The sequence below is a fragment of the Rhinopithecus bieti genome, unplaced genomic scaffold, assembly GCF_001698545.2.
Source record: "Rhinopithecus bieti isolate Rb0 unplaced genomic scaffold, ASM169854v2 scaffold_34968, whole genome shotgun sequence".
Classification (NCBI taxonomy): Eukaryota; Metazoa; Chordata; class Mammalia; order Primates; family Cercopithecidae; genus Rhinopithecus; species Rhinopithecus bieti.
This window is the reverse complement of record NW_016814942.1, coordinates 397,185-415,960: the sequence shown is the minus strand read 5'-3', so window position 1 is coordinate 415,960 and position 18,776 is coordinate 397,185. Positions and strand designations below refer to the sequence as shown.

The 18,776-nt window shown below is 50.0% G+C and overlaps 1 protein-coding gene across 5 annotated transcripts in view; it reads left to right on the top strand.

The window, feature by feature from the left end:
- GATAD2A (GATA zinc finger domain containing 2A) overlaps positions 1-18,776 on the top strand; it is a 128,147-nt gene that overhangs the window by 35,984 nt on the left and 73,387 nt on the right. For 3 of the 5 annotated variants that reach the window (XM_017852726.1, XM_017852729.1, XM_017852725.1), the window contains exon 2: positions 15,419-15,507. The exons of the other annotated variants lie outside the window; for them this stretch is intronic. The gene's annotated coding sequence lies outside the window, so the exon portion shown is untranslated. The remainder of the gene's footprint in view (positions 1-15,418; positions 15,508-18,776) is intronic. 5 annotated transcript variants of the gene reach the window in all.

The window sequence follows — 18,776 nt, the reverse complement described above, 5'->3', positions numbered from 1 at the left end:
ACGGCCTTTTTTTTTTTTTTTTTTTAAGATGGAGTCTTGTTCTGTCACCCAGGCTGGAGTGCAGTGGTGCGATCTCAGTTCTCTGCAACCTCCGCCTCCCAGATTCTTGTGCCTCAGCTGCCCGGAGAGCTGGGATTACAGGCACAAGCCACCATGCCCAGCTACTTTTTGTATTTTAGTAGAGATGGGGTTTTGCCATGTTGGCCAGGCTGGTCTCGAATTCCTGACCTCAAGTGATCTGCCTTCCTTGGCCTCCCAAAGTGCTGAGACAGGTGTAAGTCACCGCCCCGGATGATGCCTACCTACATCTTTGGTAGAGGAAGTTTTCCCAGAGCCTTGGGAAGGATCTAATCCTAGGACCGTCTCAGTCAGATTGTTCTCAGTGGTACAGTGGTTCAGCTTTGAGCCTGAGCCTAGGAGGTAGCTGACCTAGGTGTAGATTCCCATCTGATTTATTAACTGTGTGACCTTGGGAAACCATCTTGACTTTTTTTTTTGAGACGGAGTCTCTGTCACCCAAGCTGGAGTACAGTGGCGCAATCTCAGCTCACTGCAACCTCTGCTTCCCAGGTTCAAGCGATTCTCCTGCCTCAGCCCCCTGAGTAGCTGGGGTTATAGGCGTGCCCCCCCCCCCCCGGCGGGTTTTTTTTTTTTTTAAGTAGAGACGGAGTTTCACCATGTTGGCCAGGCTGGTCTTGAACTCCTGACCTCACGTGATCTGACTGCCTCGGCCTCCCAAAGTGCTGGGATGACAGGTGTGAGCCGTTGCGCCCAGCCCATCTTGACTTTTTTTTTTTTTTTGAGATGGGGTCTTGCTCTGTCGCCCAGGCTGGAGTGCAGTGGCGCAATGTTGGCTCACTGCAAGCTCTGCCTCCCGGGTTCCCGCCATTCTCCTGCCTCAGCCTCCCGAGTAGCTGGGACTACAGGTGCCCGCCACCTTGCCTGGTTAATATATTTATATATTTTTTGGTGTTTTTAGTAGAGACGGGGTTTCACTGTGTTAGCCAGGATGGTCTCGATCTCCTGACCTCATGATTCCCCCCCGCCTCGGCCTCCCAAAGTGCTGGGATTACAGACGTGAGCCACTGTGCCCAGACCCATCTTGACTTTTTTTAACCTTGGTTTTCTCCTCTGTCAGGTGTGGATATCTGCGGTAGTGCCTTGCGTGAAGTGCTGGTAATGGTGTGGGTTCCGTCGTGTGAAGGGTGGGTACGATGACAGTCCCTCGTGAGTGTGGGTGTGATGACAGTACCTCGTTCTGTGGTTATGAGGATTAAATGAAATCAGGCATGTAACGTGTTGGCACATCGCCTGGCACCAAATAAAGAATTCAGTAATTGTTAGCCACCGTTTCCTCTTTCATTAACAAAACCTCTTGTCAACATATTAGAGATGATTCTCTTGGTGTCCCCAAAGTTTTCAGAAGTGCACTCTCCTCTAGCAGTTTGAATCCAGGTGCCTGGCGGTAACTTTCTCAGTTGAGGGTCAGGCCCTCCCCTTCCTGCCCCAGCACTGCCCGATGGACACTGGGGGATGCTTGGACTGTGAGGATGCACGAGCAGCCCCATCCTGGGGACAGAGACATCCAGGGCCTGGCTCTCAGGCTGCATGTTAGTGCTGGCATAGGGGTTAGGTAGGGCCTGGATCTGTTTGAGGTGGCTTGAGATAGAGGAAGGGAGGGCCAGGGAGGTGAGGACAGCAGGCCTCCTTGGAGGAAGAGAAGGCAAGGAGGGTCCTCCGTAAGCCTGGCCCAGTGAAAGCCAGTTGAATGGATGAGTGAACTAACATCCCTGCCCCTATGGCCCTACCCTCCTCGCCCCTTCTGGCTTGTACTGTCCCTTAGCCTGTCCATACGAGTTTCCCAAGGGATGTCTTGCATGTAGGTTGGGTCGTCTAGGCAGCGCTGTGCTTCAGTGACACTTTGTGGTTGACTTGGGACCCTGACCACACTGAGAGCAGTGTGCTTCTCTGGGATGTATGGCTGGGTTCTCAAGGACCAACAGCTTAGAATTGTGGAGGGTGGAGTGTGTGCTGGCCCTGTGTTTGCTGGCCTGCCCACTGGCGTGAAGCCTGGTGTGTGCGGCCACTCTACTGTGTGCAAGGGAAGAAAGACATCCTAGTCTGTGTTGGACACGGGCTCTGTGTGGCAGAGTTCAGCCTCTTGTGGGGTCCCGTCTTACTCTGGGAGTGACGCAGGCGAAGTCTGTTGAGGACCTAGCCTAAGGCTGCGTGGTCTGACATATTCTTCAGACCTTCTCTTTTTTTTTTTCTTTTTGAGACAGTCTTACTCTATTGCCCAGGCGGGAAGTATGCAGTGGTGCAATCTCAGCTCGCTACAACCTCCCCATCCTGGGTTCAAGCAATTCTCCACTCTAGCCTGCCGAGTAGCTGGGATTACAGGTGCCCGCCATCATGCCCAGCTAATTTTTGTATTTTTAGTACAGATGGGGTTTCACCATGCTGGCTCGGCTGGTGTTGAACTCCTGACTTCAGGTGATCTGCCCGCCTTGGCCTCCCAAAGTGCTGGGATTACAGGCGTGAGCCACCGCACCCAGCCAGACCTTATTTTAAGGCAGCGATTGTAGTGAAATTTACATTGTTCCTTATAACACATCAGTATTTTCATACAAAAGCTTCTTTCCAGCAAGGAAAATGCAGCTTGAGGCAGAAACAGCAAGCATATTTCAAGGCTCTGGGATTGCTTGCTTCCCACCGCAGGAGGCAGGCGTTTTGGCCTTTGCTATCTGACTCCTCTTGGAGCAGGGTTCCCCAGGTGCCAGCCCCCACCAGCACAGTTTTTCTCCCTGCTTGCTCCCTGGAAGCTGGCTGTTGGGCCACACAAGCAGAACTCCTCCTAGCTGGCAGGGCCCCATGTCCACCTGGCACCTCCTTTCCCCAAGCCTCAGTGTCCCTTCTGTGACATCTAAGACTTCAGGGAGGCGTTGCTTCCTCCATCTTGGCCTCAGTTTATCCTGTAAGTGCTGGGGGTGGTGGTGAGGACAGTTGACAGTTCTGTGAAACACTCTGAGGAGCCCTTGCTGTTCTGGCATCTTCCAATCACACTTTTATTGTCTGATACTATGCATTGTCAAGGAGATGTGGAGTATGTGTACAGCCTTGCATTTTTCTATTCCTTTTTTTTTTTTTTTTTTTGAGATGGAGTCTGGCTCTATCACCCAGGCTGGAGTGCAGTGGCACGATCTCGGCTCACTGCAAGCTCCGCCTCCCGGGTTCACGCCATTCTCCTGCCTCAGCCTCTCAAGTAGCTGGGACTACAGGCACCCACCACCATGCCTGGCTAATTTTTTGTATTTTCAGTAGAGATGGGGTTTCACTGTGTTAGCCAGGATGGTCTCGATCTCCTGAACTCGTGATCTGTCCGCCTTGGCCTCCCAAAGTGTTGGGATTACAGGCGTGAGCCACCGCGCCCGGACTTTTGTTTGTTTTTGAGAAAGGATTTCGCTGTCACCCAGGCTGACGTGCAGTGGCACAAAAATAGCTCACTGAAGCCTTGACTTCCTGGGCTCAAATGATCTTCCAACCTCAACCTCCCGAGTGGCTGGGATTGCAGGTGCGCACCACCACGCCCAACTAATTTTAAAATATTTTGTAGAGATAGGGTCCCACTGTGTTGCCTAGGCTGGTCTCAAACGCCTGGGCTCAAAGCCATCCTCCTGTCTTTGTCTCCCAAAGTGCTGGGGTTACAGGCATGAGCCACCACACTTGGCCCATTTCTCTCTTAATTGACGTATGCGGTGGCGACTGAGATTTGCTGATAGATGTTGCCATTGTTAATAGTTTCTTTGTTCATACTTTGCAGCATTTCAGTCATCACATGATTTTTGTGATGGCTGTGGTGCATCATCAGTTTGCAGCAGTGATGAAGCTTCTGGGACTAAGAACCAGCTTGTTGGCCTGGTCCTTGGGCAAGGCCCTGAGAGTCCTGGGCTGAATGCACCCCTGTGCTGACCACGTGGCCTTAGCCAGGGCCATTGGTGCCATGGCATGGTTGGTGGATGGCTTCAGCCAAGTCTGAGAATTTACCGAATTGACTGTTTGATTTGGCAGCTGATGGTCAGAGAAATTCAATTATGTCTCTCAGCAAAGGAAGCTTGGTGGATTTCTAGAATTCTGTGTTGTAGAGGGGGTGGGGGATGGCGTGAGCAGAATGAATGCGAAATGTGGGGGCTTGAGGTCTGCCAGGCCCTCCCACTTGCCCTAAACTGGACTTGGAGATGTCTGGAGGGTTGTGGGTGGACAGCACTGACCTTGCTGCTTGGCCGGTTGTTCCCAGCCACTCTGGATTTGGATCTAGGTGGACCCTATGGTATCCTAGAAACTACCTTTATCTTCTTTTCTTTGAAGAAACAGTGTCTCGCTCTGTCATCCTGGCCAGAGTGTAGTGGCATGATCATGGGTCACTGTAACCTTAAACTCCAGGGCTCAAGTGATCCTTCCACCTCGGCCTCCCGAGTAACTTGGGACTACAGGCATGTACCACCACAGCCAGCTAGTTTTTAAATTTTTTATAGAAACAGGGTCTCACTAGTTTGCTAGGGCTGGTCTTAAACTCTTGGGCTCAAGTGATCCTCCCACCTCAGCCTCCCAAAGGGCTGGGATTACAGGCATGAGCCACTGCACATGGCTTCGTAAGTTTTTGTTGTTGTTGTTTTTGATACAGGGTCTTGCTCTGTCATCCAGGCTGGAGTGGGTCTTGCTCTGTGGTCCAGGCTGGAGTGCAGTGGCGTGATCTTGGCTCACTGCACCCTCCACCTCCCAGGCTCAAGTGATTCTCCCGCCTCAGCGTCCTGAGTAGCTATGACCATAGGCATGAGCCAGCCTGCCCAGCTAATTTTTGTATTTTTTTGTAGAGACTGAGTTTTGCTCTTTTGCCCAGGCTGGTCTTGAACTCCTGAGATCAAGAGGTCCGCCGCCCCCCCTCAGTCTCTCAAAGTGCTGGGATTACAGGTGTGAGACACTGCCCCTGGCCTCCACGGAGTTTTTAAATTTTTTGTAGAGATGGGGGTCTCTCTATGTTGCTCAGGCTGGTGTCAAACTCCTGGCCTCAAGTGATCCTCCTGCCTCGGCCTCCCAGAGTGCTGGGATTACAGGCATGGGCCATCATGCCTGGCCTGGGGCTTTACTTTTGACCCTGTGACACACCTGTGGTTGGAGTTTGGGGCCTCAGAGGCAGTGACTGTGCTGTGCATTGGTGAAGGAAGCATCCTCACCTTTCTAGGAGGTTGCCCATATGACAGGTTAGGTGTTGTTCCTGCTTGAAAACCAAACTTGAGCTGGGTGTAGTGGCTTGTGCCTGTAATCCCAGCACTTTGGGAGGCTGAGGCAGGAGGATTACTTGAAGCTAGGAGTTTGAGACCATCCTGGGCAACATAGTGAGATCCCATCTCTACAAAAAATAAAAAAGGTGTGGTGCAGTCAATGACACCTATAATCCCATCCCTTTTGGAGGCCAAAGTGGGAGGATTGCTTGAGGCCAGGAGTTCGAGACTATCCTGGGCAACAATTAAAAAAACAAAACAAAACAAAAAAACCCAAATTTGAGAAAACTTGCCATAAGAATAGAGTAACTGGAGGTTTTATTTCTTGGCATGAAGTGAACAAAACTCAGCCACTGACTGTAAAACTAATACAATTGGTTGAAACATTGCAGTGTGGGGAGGCTACTTGGGTGGCAATTTGTTGGGGATAAGGCTGGCTGTCATCAGAACCTTCTGTGGGCATTCTCCTACGATGGAGGCAGTGTCTTCTGCCAGATGGAGCCTTTTGGGATCTTCCCAAATTTTTCTGTTTTGACTGGTCCTGGTCATTCAGCTGTTCCCCCCATCTCCCCTTTATTAGAGTCATCCCAAGAGGACTCCGCTTTGTGGTCACAGGTCACACAGGTGCATATGCAAAGGAGACGGCCTGTTGAGAGATGAATGAGGTGGGAGCCCTAGATTGTTGTTTACCCCCTTTCCCCTTACTCTATTCAGGAGCACTTGACCAAGCCATAATTAGCGTGCTTTGCACATTTCCAATCTGAAATGATTGGCAAAGAAATGCCTGCTCTCTTGTTCCAGTTGGGTACCTCAGGCAGGGTCACTGGGCATTTTGTTTTTCACCCAGCATCTGTGGACTCAGCCATACACCGGCCTGGCAGACAGCTCCCCAGTGCAGCAACTCCCATGGACCTGGCTCGGTCTACAGGGTAGGCAGGCTTGGAGCTCAGAACTTGACGGGGGACATAGTGGTTTTCTTTTTCTTTCTTTCTTTTTTTTTCCTGAGACAAGGTCTGGCTCTGTCGCCCAGGCTGGACTGCAGTGGCTCAATGTCTCCTCACTGCATCCTTCACCTCCTGGGCTTAAGGTATCTTCTCATCTCAGCCTCTAATGTAGCTGGGACTGCAGGTGCTCTGCTACGCCTGGCTAATTTTTGTATTTTTTGTAGGGATGGGGTTTTGCTATGTTGCCCAAGCTGGTCTCAAACTTGTGAGCTCAAGCAATCCATCCACCTTGTTCTCCCAAAGTGCTGGGATTACAGGCAGGAGCCACTACACCTGATCCCTGCAGACATAGTGGTTTTCTTTTTAATGACGTTAATTAGTAGGGGCACTATGGGTGGGTTGTCTGGAGTCTCCCTTTTCTAGAGTTAGATGTGATGGGAGCTCAGGGCTCATACCCAGCTGTGGGTCCATATAAGGCTCCCTGTGTCTAGCTTGGGTGCTCCAGGGAGTGGATTTGGGATGTCTCTGGCTTCTATTACACATACTTAGAGGAAAAGTTTGTGCCCTCGAGCTAGTCCATCTCCATTCACACAACAAGCATTCCTTGGCTTATGGCTGTGAGACAAGGCTAGAGTCCCCAGGAGGTAGAGTTCTTCTGCAGCTAAGAGCTGGGATCAGGCTGGCAGACTTGTCCATCTGTGGTATAATGTGTGGATGCTGCTGTTATCTAACCATTCCTTGTGTTTCCAGTGCTTTTTATTTTTTATTTTTTTGAGACAGAATCTTGCTCTGTTGTCCAGGCTGGAATACAGAGATGCAATCTCAGCTCACTGCAACCTCCACCTCCTGGGTTCCAGTGATTCTTGTGCCTCAGCCTCCCGAGTAGCTAAGACTACAGGCACCATCACCGCCCCCAGCAAATTTTTTTTTTTTTTTGTATTTTTAATGGAGATGAGCTTTCACTATGTTGCACAGGCAGGTCTCGAACTTCTGGCCTCAAGCGATCCACCCGCCTCAGCCTCCCAAAGTGCTGGGATTATAGGCGTGAGCCACTGTGCCAGCCTCCAATGCTTTCTTTGTGCAGCTTTTTTGGGAAGCTGAGGGAAGAACTAGTTGGTAGTGAAGCACGTCAGGGGCATGGCTGAGCTGGGGAGCAGAATTTCAGAACCATGCTTTGTTTGGCACCATGGGTATACCAGGCTTTTTTTCTGTACACGCTTTGGCCCCAAAGGGGGGCACATTGTCTGCGAGTAAGCAGACAGTCGAAGGCTCAAAAGACATCTACTTATAGATTGCACATATATGATGGTTACTAGACTCTCAAACGTTCTTTTTTTTTTGTTCTTTTTGTTTTTTTGAGCGGCCGCTACGGTCTGCTCTTGCCCGGCCCAGCTCGGAGTGCGAGATGGGCCGGATCTGCATGCTCACGCAAGCTCGCCTCCCGCTTCACGCCATTTTCCTGTCTCAGCCTCGTTTAGCTGCGGATACAGGATGCGCGCTCGTCGCGCCCGGCTAGTTTTTTGCATTTTTTAGTAGAGAGGGGGTTTTACCATATTACCCATGATGGTCTCGATCTCCTGACCTCATGATCCGCCCGTCTTGGCCTCCCAAAGTGCTGGGATTACAGGCTTGAGCCACCGCGCCCGGCCGACTCTCAAATTCTTAAAGACAGAAGGAGGAAGTGGGGTTGCCAGGGGTTGGGGACAGGGAGATGAGAGTGAGTATTTAATGGGGATAGAGTTTCAGCTGGGGAAGATGGAAAAGTTCTGGAGATGGAAGGATGATGGTTGCACAACAGTATGACTGCACCTAATGCCACTGAACTGTGCACTTAAAATGGTTTAGATGTAAATTTTGTGTACGTTTTACCACAATAAAAAAAAAATTGAACCTTTCTGAATTCAGAAATATTCTATACCTTTATGACAGATTGTATTCTGTTCTCTCAGAATTAGCTTGGGGACAAGGGGACAAAGAGACAAAGGCACCCACACTCATTGCCTACATTGTGCTAAGTACTGGGGGGTTAAAGAATTGCACGTGGTTGGCCGGGCGCGGTGGCTCAAGCCTGTAATCCCAGCACTTTGGGAGGCCGAGACGGGTGGATCACGAGGTCAGGAGATCGAGACCATCCTGGCTAACACGGTGAAACCCCGTCTCTACTAAAAAATACGAAAACTAGCCGGGCGAGGTGGCGGATGCCTGTAGTCCCAGCTACTCGGGAGGCTGAGGCAGGAGAATGACGTAAACCCGGGAGGCGGAGCTTGCAGTGAGCTGAGATCCGGCCACTGCACTCCAGCCTGGGCGAAAGAGCGAGACTCCTTTTAAAAAAAAAAAAAAAAAAAAAATTGCACGTGGTTCTAGAAGTCTCTTAATGACATCATTTGGGATCACAATGTTGGAATGCGGATATTCTATAGGTTTTCTTCAGTCCCTGGACAGGTGGGGTGATCCTAGGACCCCTGAAATCTTTAGGGGATTTAGGGAGAAACAGTGTCCAGGAACATCTGAGGTCTTTCTTTTCTTTTTCTTTTCCTTTTTCTTTTCTTTTCTTTTTTTGAGATGGAGTCTCATTCTGTGGCCAGGCTGGAGTGCAGTGGCGTGATCTTGGCTCACTGCAATCTTTGCCTCCCGGGTTCAAGCGATTCTCTTGCCTCAGCCTACTGAGTAGCTGCGACTACAGGCATGTGTCACAACACCCAGCTAATTTTTGTATTTTTGTAGAGACATTTTAGTATTTTTAGTATTTTTAGGGTTTCACCATGTTGGCCAGGATGGACTCGATCTCCTGACTTCGTGATCCACCTACCTCGGCCTCTCAAAGTGCTGGGATTACAGGTGTGAGCCACTGTGCCCAGCCTTGAAGGTATTTCTTGTTTTCCTGTATCTGTTTGTCAGTGAGTTTCCTTTAATACAGTAGTGTGTTGGTATTTTTATTTTTATTTTGAGATCAGTTTCTAGATCTTCAGTATTAGCGGAGAAATCATTTCCTCTTTTGTTCTTGTGACGTTTTCTTCTGGTGTCCTTTAATACTGCAACACATCAGGCATCTGAAATACTAAACACTTGAATGTATCAAACACTTCCTAAGGCCTCAGCATCATCTACACGTAGACATTTAGTGTCTGGGCATTTAAGATCTACGGTCAATAGGTAGTTTAGGACTGCTGTGTGCACTGCGCAGGCGGTTGCTGGGAGCCTGGGTGGAAACAGTAAGAGGAGCATCCAGATAGAGGTGGGAATATTTTGAGGAACGACATTAATCATAGTAATAAAAGAAAGAAGTAGTTGCTCCTGTTTGAGAAGCTGCCTGGTACCAGGGCCTGTCGCTGGGTTCTCAGGATGGTCTGGAGACCTGAGGGGAGTTCCAGGCAGCCAGGCAGACTCCCTGGGAGGGCATTGGGCCCACTGTTGAACTGCCGGAGAGCCAGACTGGGCAGAATGTGCTAGGAGGAAGCTCGTGAGCATTTGGGATGGTTTGGAGGGAGACCTGGAGTGCCAAGGAGGGAGGCGGGTGTGGTGGTGGAGTCGGAACTTTCCAGAGGGCAGGACTCTGGACCCGCATGAGAACTGTGAGTGGGGGTTTTAGGGTGGGACCCAGCCTCTGCCATAAGAAAGGAGATGGGGAGTGCAGAGTGTGGGCGCCACTGACACTGGGGCAGCTCTCAATTCTCAGTGGTGGCCCGAGGGAAGCCCTTCAGACACAGGGTCCCCAAAGCTCCCCAAATAGCATGCCAGGGGTGGGGCAGGAGGGGATGTTGGTCCCACCCCGAAGCCCTGGACTCACCCCAGGGGCTGTGCACGTGGCTGTGGTCTTGCCTATCTCCATGTGGCTTCTTCCTGGCACTGATTCACTATTTTAGTTAAAGACAGCATTTGTACTTTTTTTTTTGCCTCTCGCCAGTGGTAGAAACTTCTTTGTTGGGTCCTGACAACTTGCGGAGGTCCCCATTTTGTAGTCTCCTCCTCCATACCCATTTGGGTGTTGGATGCGGTGATGCGCAAGCGCCCTGTGTCCATGGAGCGTGGAGCCTTTGGGAAGTGGCATGCTCGATTTCAAGTAGCAAGTTTCAGGAAAAGGTTCCAGCATAGTGGTCCATGGTGAGGGGCTGGTGGGGAGAGCTTGCCTGAGTAACAGGTGTTTGAACTCAAAGAATGGGTGGGAGCTAGGAGGGGCTCTCCTGGCCGTGGGAAAGACCTGGCACAGGGAGTAGGCAGGCGTGCTGGGTCTGAGGAATCAAGAATAGGCCAGGTGGTTGGAGTGGGAGCATGGAACGCGTATTCTTCTTCACGTGCATGTAGCTCATTTGCAGCTGAAGTGCGCCGAGCCTTGAAGGACGTGGTGAGATGCTGTGACGCTGGGGGGACCTGGGAAAATTAAGAAGGGCTGTGCTGGTTCATTATGGGCAGAAGATGGTGGAAGTGGAAGACAGCCAGTACATGCCTTAGGCTGCTGGCCTGCCCCTGCCTGTCTCCTCCCTCGAGGAGGCTGTGGTTCCCGTAGCTGAAGGAGGAGACAGGCAGGGGCAGACCAGGGGCCTACAACATGTACTGGCTGTCACCCTAATGGGAATCTCAATTTGAGAGCAGAGGTGGGAACTCCAGCCTCCAGTGCCAGCTCTGGTTGCCAGGGATGGGCTTGTGTGACCAACCTCACGATTGGCTCTTGGTTCTCCCGGGGCTGATTCTCCGCATCTCTAGTCTGCCAAGCCATACTCTTCCCCGCAGAGGGTTGATGGGGCCCTGTGCCTTGGGGAGAGCGGGGACTGCTCAGGGACCTACCTGAACACTTCAGTGTACCTCTCCCCTGACTTCTTGGCGGCAGCTTGCTGCTGTGGCCAGGGCTACCTCTGTCTTTTTACTGAGTAGCTCATCAGGCACAGTTTCCTCCTGATCTGCCTTCAGATCTCAGTATTGGGATTTGGGCCTTACTGTCTCTGTTGTTGTAGGTGGAAACAGCCATAGACAAGTGTGTTCTCAAGTACTGACATGGCTGTTTCCCAGAAATACTTTATTTACTAGGACAGGTGGCAGGCAGTAGTGTGCTGACCCCAGACTGGAAAACTGGATCTGTGGCCCCTGCTAATTCTTCTCCAGCCAGCCAGCACGTAGTATAACAGCCTGATTTCTGGGCTTCCTCAGGATGATCTGCTGTTGCCTTGCTTCAGTTTTTTCTTTTCTGATTGAGCTGGGGACTTCCCCACATTGATAGTTTGGTGGGACCATTAGCAGAAAGGGTCTGGGTGACGCTGTGAAGGGGGCATTCAGTTTGTGTGGGACTTAGGAGGGGGCGGGAGAAGGTGAATGATGGTGTTGGGTTTCACCTTAGATGTTGTTGGTCATGTCATGTTCCCAGGATTGGACTGGAGCCAAGCTGTAAGTCTTTGGGTGCAGAACTGGTTGAAAAATTCTAGAGACAGCATAAGTGTTTGGTGACTACAGATGGTGATAGGTCAGTGGGTCTGGGCCCAGGGAAGGGACAACGGGGCTTCCTGGGGGCACCTGGTAAAGCCTAGGCTTCCCGATCAGGTGCCGACAGCCCTGTACTGACAACCTCTGTACCCATGGCTGGTACAGAGACATCATCACTGTAGCAGCCATGGGTGCCACAACCCCAGCATCCCCGTAGAACCGGAGTTCCCCAGGTAGTGGCCAGTGTCAGGCCATGTGTCCTTCCCTCAAATTAAAAGGACCTCGCTTGCTTGAGCTTGAGAGGATAAAATGGCAAGAAAGGACTTCTGTTGCCCAAAGTGTAGTGACTTGATTTCATGTAAATTGCCATAGCTACCTTCTCACCAAGGCTGATCTTCCCTCAGTTTGAGAAGTCCTTGCCTTTGGGTGGGTTGTAGGGTAGGGTTGTGTGTGTGTAGTACCCAGGTGCAAGGTCAAAGCCAAAGCATAATGATTTATCAAGGGAGTGGAAGAGTCACTTATGAACTGGTAATTGTGCACTTAAGGATTACTTGATACTGCTTTAAATGTATGGGTTGGAAATAAAAACAGTAAAAGCTCTCTGAACCCAGCCAGTGCAGGATGGATGGCAAAACAGTCCAAATGATAGATTAGTGGAAGGTGATTACAGTGTACTTTCAAGAAATGCCGCTAGTTGTGATCATGCTGAGTGGTCTTCTGCTTGGTCTCCTCCTTTGTGAATCTTGCACTGATTGTATTGCGGGGCTGCTGCAGTGGGCTCCTCAGATCGGCCCCTTCTCCTTCAGGATTAAACTACCCCTGCTTGTCCATTCAATAAATATTTATTAAGTGGCCTGGTGCGGTGGCTCACACCTGTAATCCCAGCACTTTGGGAGGCTGAGGCGGGTGGATCACACGGTCAGGAGTTTGAGACCAGTGTGGCCAATATGGTGAAACCCTGTCTCTACTAAAAATACAAAAATTAGCTGGGTGTGGTGGTACGTGCCTGTAGTCCCAGCTGCTTGGGAGGCTGAGGCAGGAGAATTGATTGAACCCAGGAGGCCGAGGTTGCAGTGAACTGTGATCGCGCCAGTACACTCTAGCCTGGACAACAGAGCCAATATGGGCTCAGGTGATCCTCCCACCTCAACTTCGAAAGTAGCTGGGACCACAGGTGCACGCCACCACACCCAGCTAATTTTTAAAATTTTTTTGTAGAGATGGGGTTTTGCCATATTAGCCAGACTGGTCTTGAACTCCTGAGCTCAATTGGTCTGCCTGCCTTGACCTCCCAAAGTGCTGGAATTACAGGTGTGAGCCACTGTGCCTGGCTTTCTTTCTTTTTTTTTTTTTTTGAGATGGAGTCTCGCTCTGTCCGCCAGGCTGGAGTGCAGTGGCCGGATCTCAGCTCACTGCAAGCTCCGCCTCCCGGGTTCACGCCATTCTCCTGCCTCAGCCTCCCGAGTAGCTGGGACTACAGGCGCCTGCCACCTTGCCCGGCTAGTTTTTTGTATTTTTTAGTAGAGACGGGGTTTCACCATGTTAGCCAGGATGGTCTTGATCTCCTGACCTTGTGATCCGCCCGTCTCAGCCTCCCAAAGTGCTGGAATTACAGGCTTGAGCCACCGCGCCTGGCCTGTGCCTGGCCTTCTTTCATTTTTCTCATTGTTTCATTGTAGGTTCTTTATCCTTAAGTATTTCACCTTTTTTGTGCTAATGTAAATGACTTTTTTCAGGTTTTGAGTTCTGATTGATTGGTGCCTGTGTGTAGAAACACAGCTGATTTTATATATATAGACCTTGATCCTGCAACAGATCCTCCAACAGCACAGGATACCTGCTTGTGAGGCTTTCCACCCTTGGGGCAGAGAGGCCTCGGATTGGCAGATACAAAATAATTAGGACTAACGCTGCTCATTGGGTTTCTCAGCCTGAGTGGGGCTAAAAAGAGTGGCAGAAAGGGTTCTTCCTGAGGAGCTAGCCCTGTGCCTCATTTAGGAGGTGCCCAGAGGTCTTTCCATGGAGTTCACCGGTGTTGTCCCGTCATTTTTGCAAGTTCTCCTGTGGGAGTGTTTCTCGCCATCCATCAGCTGTGAATTGCTGTGAACCCAGTTTAAAAATAAAGGTTTCGTATCAGAGCAAGCTCCTGGTAGTCATGTGGGTGCAAAGAATGACAACAGAAGTGATGTTGACACTATTTGGCAAGTACAACTGGCAGAACTGCTTGGGAGTCTAGGATTTGGCTGGTTCCTAAGGTTCAGCCTCTGGCCCACAGCCCTGGACGTCTGACGTCACAAAACGGAAGTGGAAGTCCGAGGTATTCTCTCTATGACCTTGGAAGAGAAGTTCCTGAACATTGTTGAGCCTTAGTTTTCCTGTCTGTAAGATAGGCAGCCTCTTCCTCTCTGGACAGCATCCCATGGGGATGACCATGACCTTTGGTTTTGGAGGTGAAGCCCTCTCAGTCTGGAGGGTGAAGTCTGCCCATTCCCAGGCACATCATGCCCTCATCTTGAGGATTAACGTAGTACTGCCTCCACCAGGAATGGTGGCTGGTTTCCCTGGGGTCCATGACAGAGAACATGATGGTGGGGAGGTTACATTTGGAGAATGAGACCTGGGTGAACCCTGGATGCTGCCTGTGTGCTCTGTGACCCTGGGCAAGTTCCTGAAGATCAAACATATCAGATCCCTTATCTGTAAAATGGGCATGATCCAGGAACCTGCCTCTATGGTTGCCTTGGAGATTCAGAGATGCTATGGGAGCACAGTACCTGGAACTAAGTACCTATTAAATGTTAGGTGTTACTGTTTCTGGGTTGTTTTTTGAGACAGGGTCTCACTTTGTTGTCCAGGTTGGAGTGCAGTGGTGGGATCTTGGTTCACTGCAGCCTCAACCTCCCGGGCTTAGGTGATTCTCCCACCTCAGCCTCCCAAGTAGCTGGGACCATAGGCACACACCACCACACCTGGCTAAGTTTTGTATTTTTTTGTAGAGACAGAGTTTCACCGTGTTGCCTGGGCTGGTCTCAAACTGCTAGGCTCAAGCAATCATGCCTTGGCCTCTCAATGTGTTGGGACTACAGGCGTGAGCCACCGTACCTGGCCTATTTCTGTTTTTAATGTCATTACTATTATAATAAAACCTTGGGCCAGGCACAGTGGTTCGTGCCTGTAATCCTAGCCCTTTGGGAGGCTGAGGTGGATATATCGCCTGAGGTCAGGGGTTTGAGACCAGCCTGGCCAACATGGTGAAACCCCATCTCTACTAAAAATACAAAAATTAGCCGGGCATAGTGGTGGGCACCTGTAGACCCAGCTACTCTAGAGGCTGAGGCGGGAGAAGCGTGTGAACGTAGGGGGCAGAGGTTGCAGTGAGCCGAAATTGTGCCACTTCATTCAAGCCTGGGCATAAGAGTGAAACTCCATCTGGGTGGGGCAGGGGCGGGAAACTTGAGCCATTTATCTGTATTCAGTAGTTGAAAGACAAAAATAATTGTATTTCATTATGTAGTTGCTTTTTATGTCACCATCTGTATTGGTGAAGACAGTGTCTGGGATGTTGGTGTTTATTGGTTAGCACTGTATTGTTTCATACCTCAGAGATCAGCAGAAATTTGTCTCCTCCTTCTGTCCCCGTTGTGGAAGGTAGCTGAGGCAAAACTCTGGAAATCTGAAATTTTGCTATGTAATTCCAGCGGTTAGAGACATTTTAGAAATGCCAGTATGTTCCAGAAACCTTCCTTGGAAACACAGTGTTTCTTTCTCTGTCCTTCGCTTTAGGTTGGTCAGCACGTTGTCTCAAGTAGCCTTTTGACGTCGCTGTGGCCATGGCCAACTGGTAGGACCAGCACCCCATACCCCGAAGCCAGGTGAGTGCTTGGGGTATAGTGTCTGTGGAGTGAAGGTTCCACGCATTTAGCAGGCTTCGGTCAGCTTCTTGGACACTTTAAACTGAGTGCTGCTTCAGCCACCTGCTGGAGAAGATGGAGGGAGGCAGGCCCTCTGGGATTGCACACTGCGCCATCTGTATGGGGCTGCCTGGCCCTTCCCTTCAGTTCTCAGGGAAAAAGAAACCATTCTAATTGGTCATTCATTTGAAAACCCTAGCTCTAAATAAGATGAGCCTGTCCTCTCTGAGGGGCAGGGGCAGAGGATAATCCTGGCCAGTGGCCTTTGCCCTCTGGCCATTCCCATGATTTCCCAACACTGATAGATGCCGTTAGATTTTTTCCTTCATCACTGCGAAGCCCAGGGGCCCGTACTGGTTCTTGGAGCTGGTTGCGCTTACCTTGCCTCATGCCTCATGGCAAAGCTGAGCTTTTCCTGCTGCGTGGAGCTCTTACACGGAGACTGTCAAGAGCTGTCCAGACCTACCAGGGCATTGCTGGGTACCTTGGATTTTCTCTGTTACCATCAAGCCTGGTCAGTGATATTTTGGCCCAGGGCTACCTACCTGGAGAAGAATGCAAAACTGAAAGATGTCTTAGAACTTGGAGGCAGTCCCTGGGTCAGCTGCTCCATTTGATAGACAGGGACACACATGAGCCAGAGTTGACAGGTGACTTGCCTAGGGGTTCATGCCCCATTGAACAGGATCTTGCCGGCCACACAATGTGAGATGTGGCCGCTGTGCTGACCATGGCATAGAACAAGTGTTGCAATCAGTTTTGTGAGGTTTCAGCTCTTTTCTTCATATGGCAAGAAAATCTGGGCATGGGCAGGTGATTCGATTGTCAGGAAAACATTTCCAGAACGTCCTCCAAACAAAACGAAACTTTCCTGATGCTTACATTTTTGTTTTTTATGTTTTGAGACAGGGTCTCACTCTGTCACCCAGGCTGGAGTATAATGGCATAATCATAGCTCACTGCAGCCTCGAACTCCTGGGCTCAAGCTGTCCTCCCCGCCTCAGGCTCCTGAATAGCTGGGAATACAGGCGTGTGCAACCACAACCAGCTAATTTTTGTATTTTTTGTAGAGACGGAGTTTGCTGTGTTGCCCAAGCTGGTCTTGAACTCCTGGCCTCAAGCAAGTCTCCCGCTTTGGCCTCCCAAAGTATTGGGCATACAAATTTTTGGGGGTGTAATTTGCATACCATACGAGTCACTCATTTAAAGTTTGCAATTCAGTTTTTTAAATATATTCAAGAGTTCTACAACTACCACATTTATTTAATTCCAGAACATTTTCTTTACCTCAAAAGGAAACAGCATGGTCATTTGCGGTCATTCCTCATCTTCCCCCCTCCCCTTTCTCCTGATGACCTCTAATCCACTTTCTGTCTTTGTTGATTTGCCTGTTGTGGACATTTATTGTAAGTGGACTCTTACACTTGTGTAAATGGCCTTTTGGGTCTGCCTTCTGTTAGTCAGCATGTTTTTGAGGTTCATCCACATTGTAAGCATGAATCAGTGCTTCCTTCTTTTTTATGGCTGAATGATACTCCATTATATGGATGAACCACATTTTGTTTATCCATTCATTCATTGATGGACATTTGAGTTGTTTCTACTTTTTTAGTTACTGTGAATAGTGCTACTTTTAACATTCGTGTACAAGCTTTTGTTTGAATACCTGTGTTGCGTTCTTCTTAGTATATACCTAAGGGTGCAGTTACTGGATCATATAATAACTTTCTGTTTTTCAGGAATTACCAGACTGTTATCCATGGTGTCTGCACTATTTTATATTCCCTCACACTTACACAGGGCTCTCAAAGCTCTTTGGAGACAAGTTCGGACTCTAAGTCTTTGCCAATTTCCTACAGAGAGTTGAGACTTGTCAGAGCCTATTACTTGGTGCTGTTATGCTGTAACTACTATTTGGGAGATGTCAGGCATTAACGGAGACAGAGAGGAGGACTAGGGACCCAGAGTCGCAAAGCCACATAGCTGTCATCATGTTTGCTCACCTCCTTTTTGGAGAAAGGGTCTTGCTGTGTCACCCAGACTGGAGTGCAGTGGTGTGTTCATGGCTCACTGAAGCCTCAACATCCTGGGCTCAAGCGATCTTCCCACCTCAGCCTCCCAAGTAGCTGGGACTACTGGGTGCGGGCCACTGTGCCCAGCTTGAGCTCATCTCCTTTGTTGAGGGGTAAGCACCCACAGCCAGCCCAGGGAAGCAAGCGACTGCCTCTTGTCCTGCAGCCCAGGGCATTGTCTGAGGGCAGCAGGGCTGGCTTTGGTTTCTCCCAGACCCCAGGCGGGGTACCCACCCCTCTGCCTGGTCCTTTCTTAACTCAGAAGCACATGGTCTGAGCAGTAGGTACTTGTTTAGTGAATAAATGAATGGAGGAGACCTCCTTCTTCTCTGTTGCCAGCCAGCAGGGAAGACCTAGCTGTAGCATTCAGGCAGTCAGTTTGGGAGTTCACAAGGGAATTTCCAGAGGTTGCCCCAGGTTTTCCTTTGACCTGTGCTTGAAGGGACTTGATAGAAGATAGAAAAGCACAGTCTATAAACAGTCGTGGCACACAATGCCTAGTGGTCAAACAGGCAGAAGCCACCCTTGAGTAATTATTTCTTCAGGATTTATAAATGTGTCAGCTTGTATGCACTTTTTGTTGTGGATGTGTAAGACAGCCCAGCATATTGATTGATTTTAGGTTTTCTCCACAAAATGCAAGTTTCACCTACTCTTGGGTGTGTCTCACTCAGCACCAGCCCACACTTGCTTTCATTGGAAATTATGGACTGTGATCGGCTGGACTGTCCCCATTCCTGTCACCCAGGACCACGTGGGCATGGTGGAGGGAGCAGGGCTGGAGGAGGGCTGGCCCTCGGTGTGCCCAGCAGCTCCTTTCCGTGCCTGAGGCACACAGTCTACACACAACACCCACTTGTGTGTACATTTATTCTTGCGGGCAGAGGGGCAGTCTTGCCTGCTCGTGGACTTGGTGTCTGCCCTTGAATTTGGCCTGTCAGGTCGTCTTTGTTAAACAGGCACACACTGCCTAGTGCTGGGTGTTAAGGATCAAAAATGGATGTGACCATGGAAAATCAGATTGCATCACAGGACAGGTAATGCACATGGGCCTTGACCAAGATGTGAATGATGCGCAGTCTTTCTGATATAAGAATCCTGCACGTTGGAGCACCATCAAGACATTTCTGACCTTTCAATTGGCAAGCACCTGGAGTG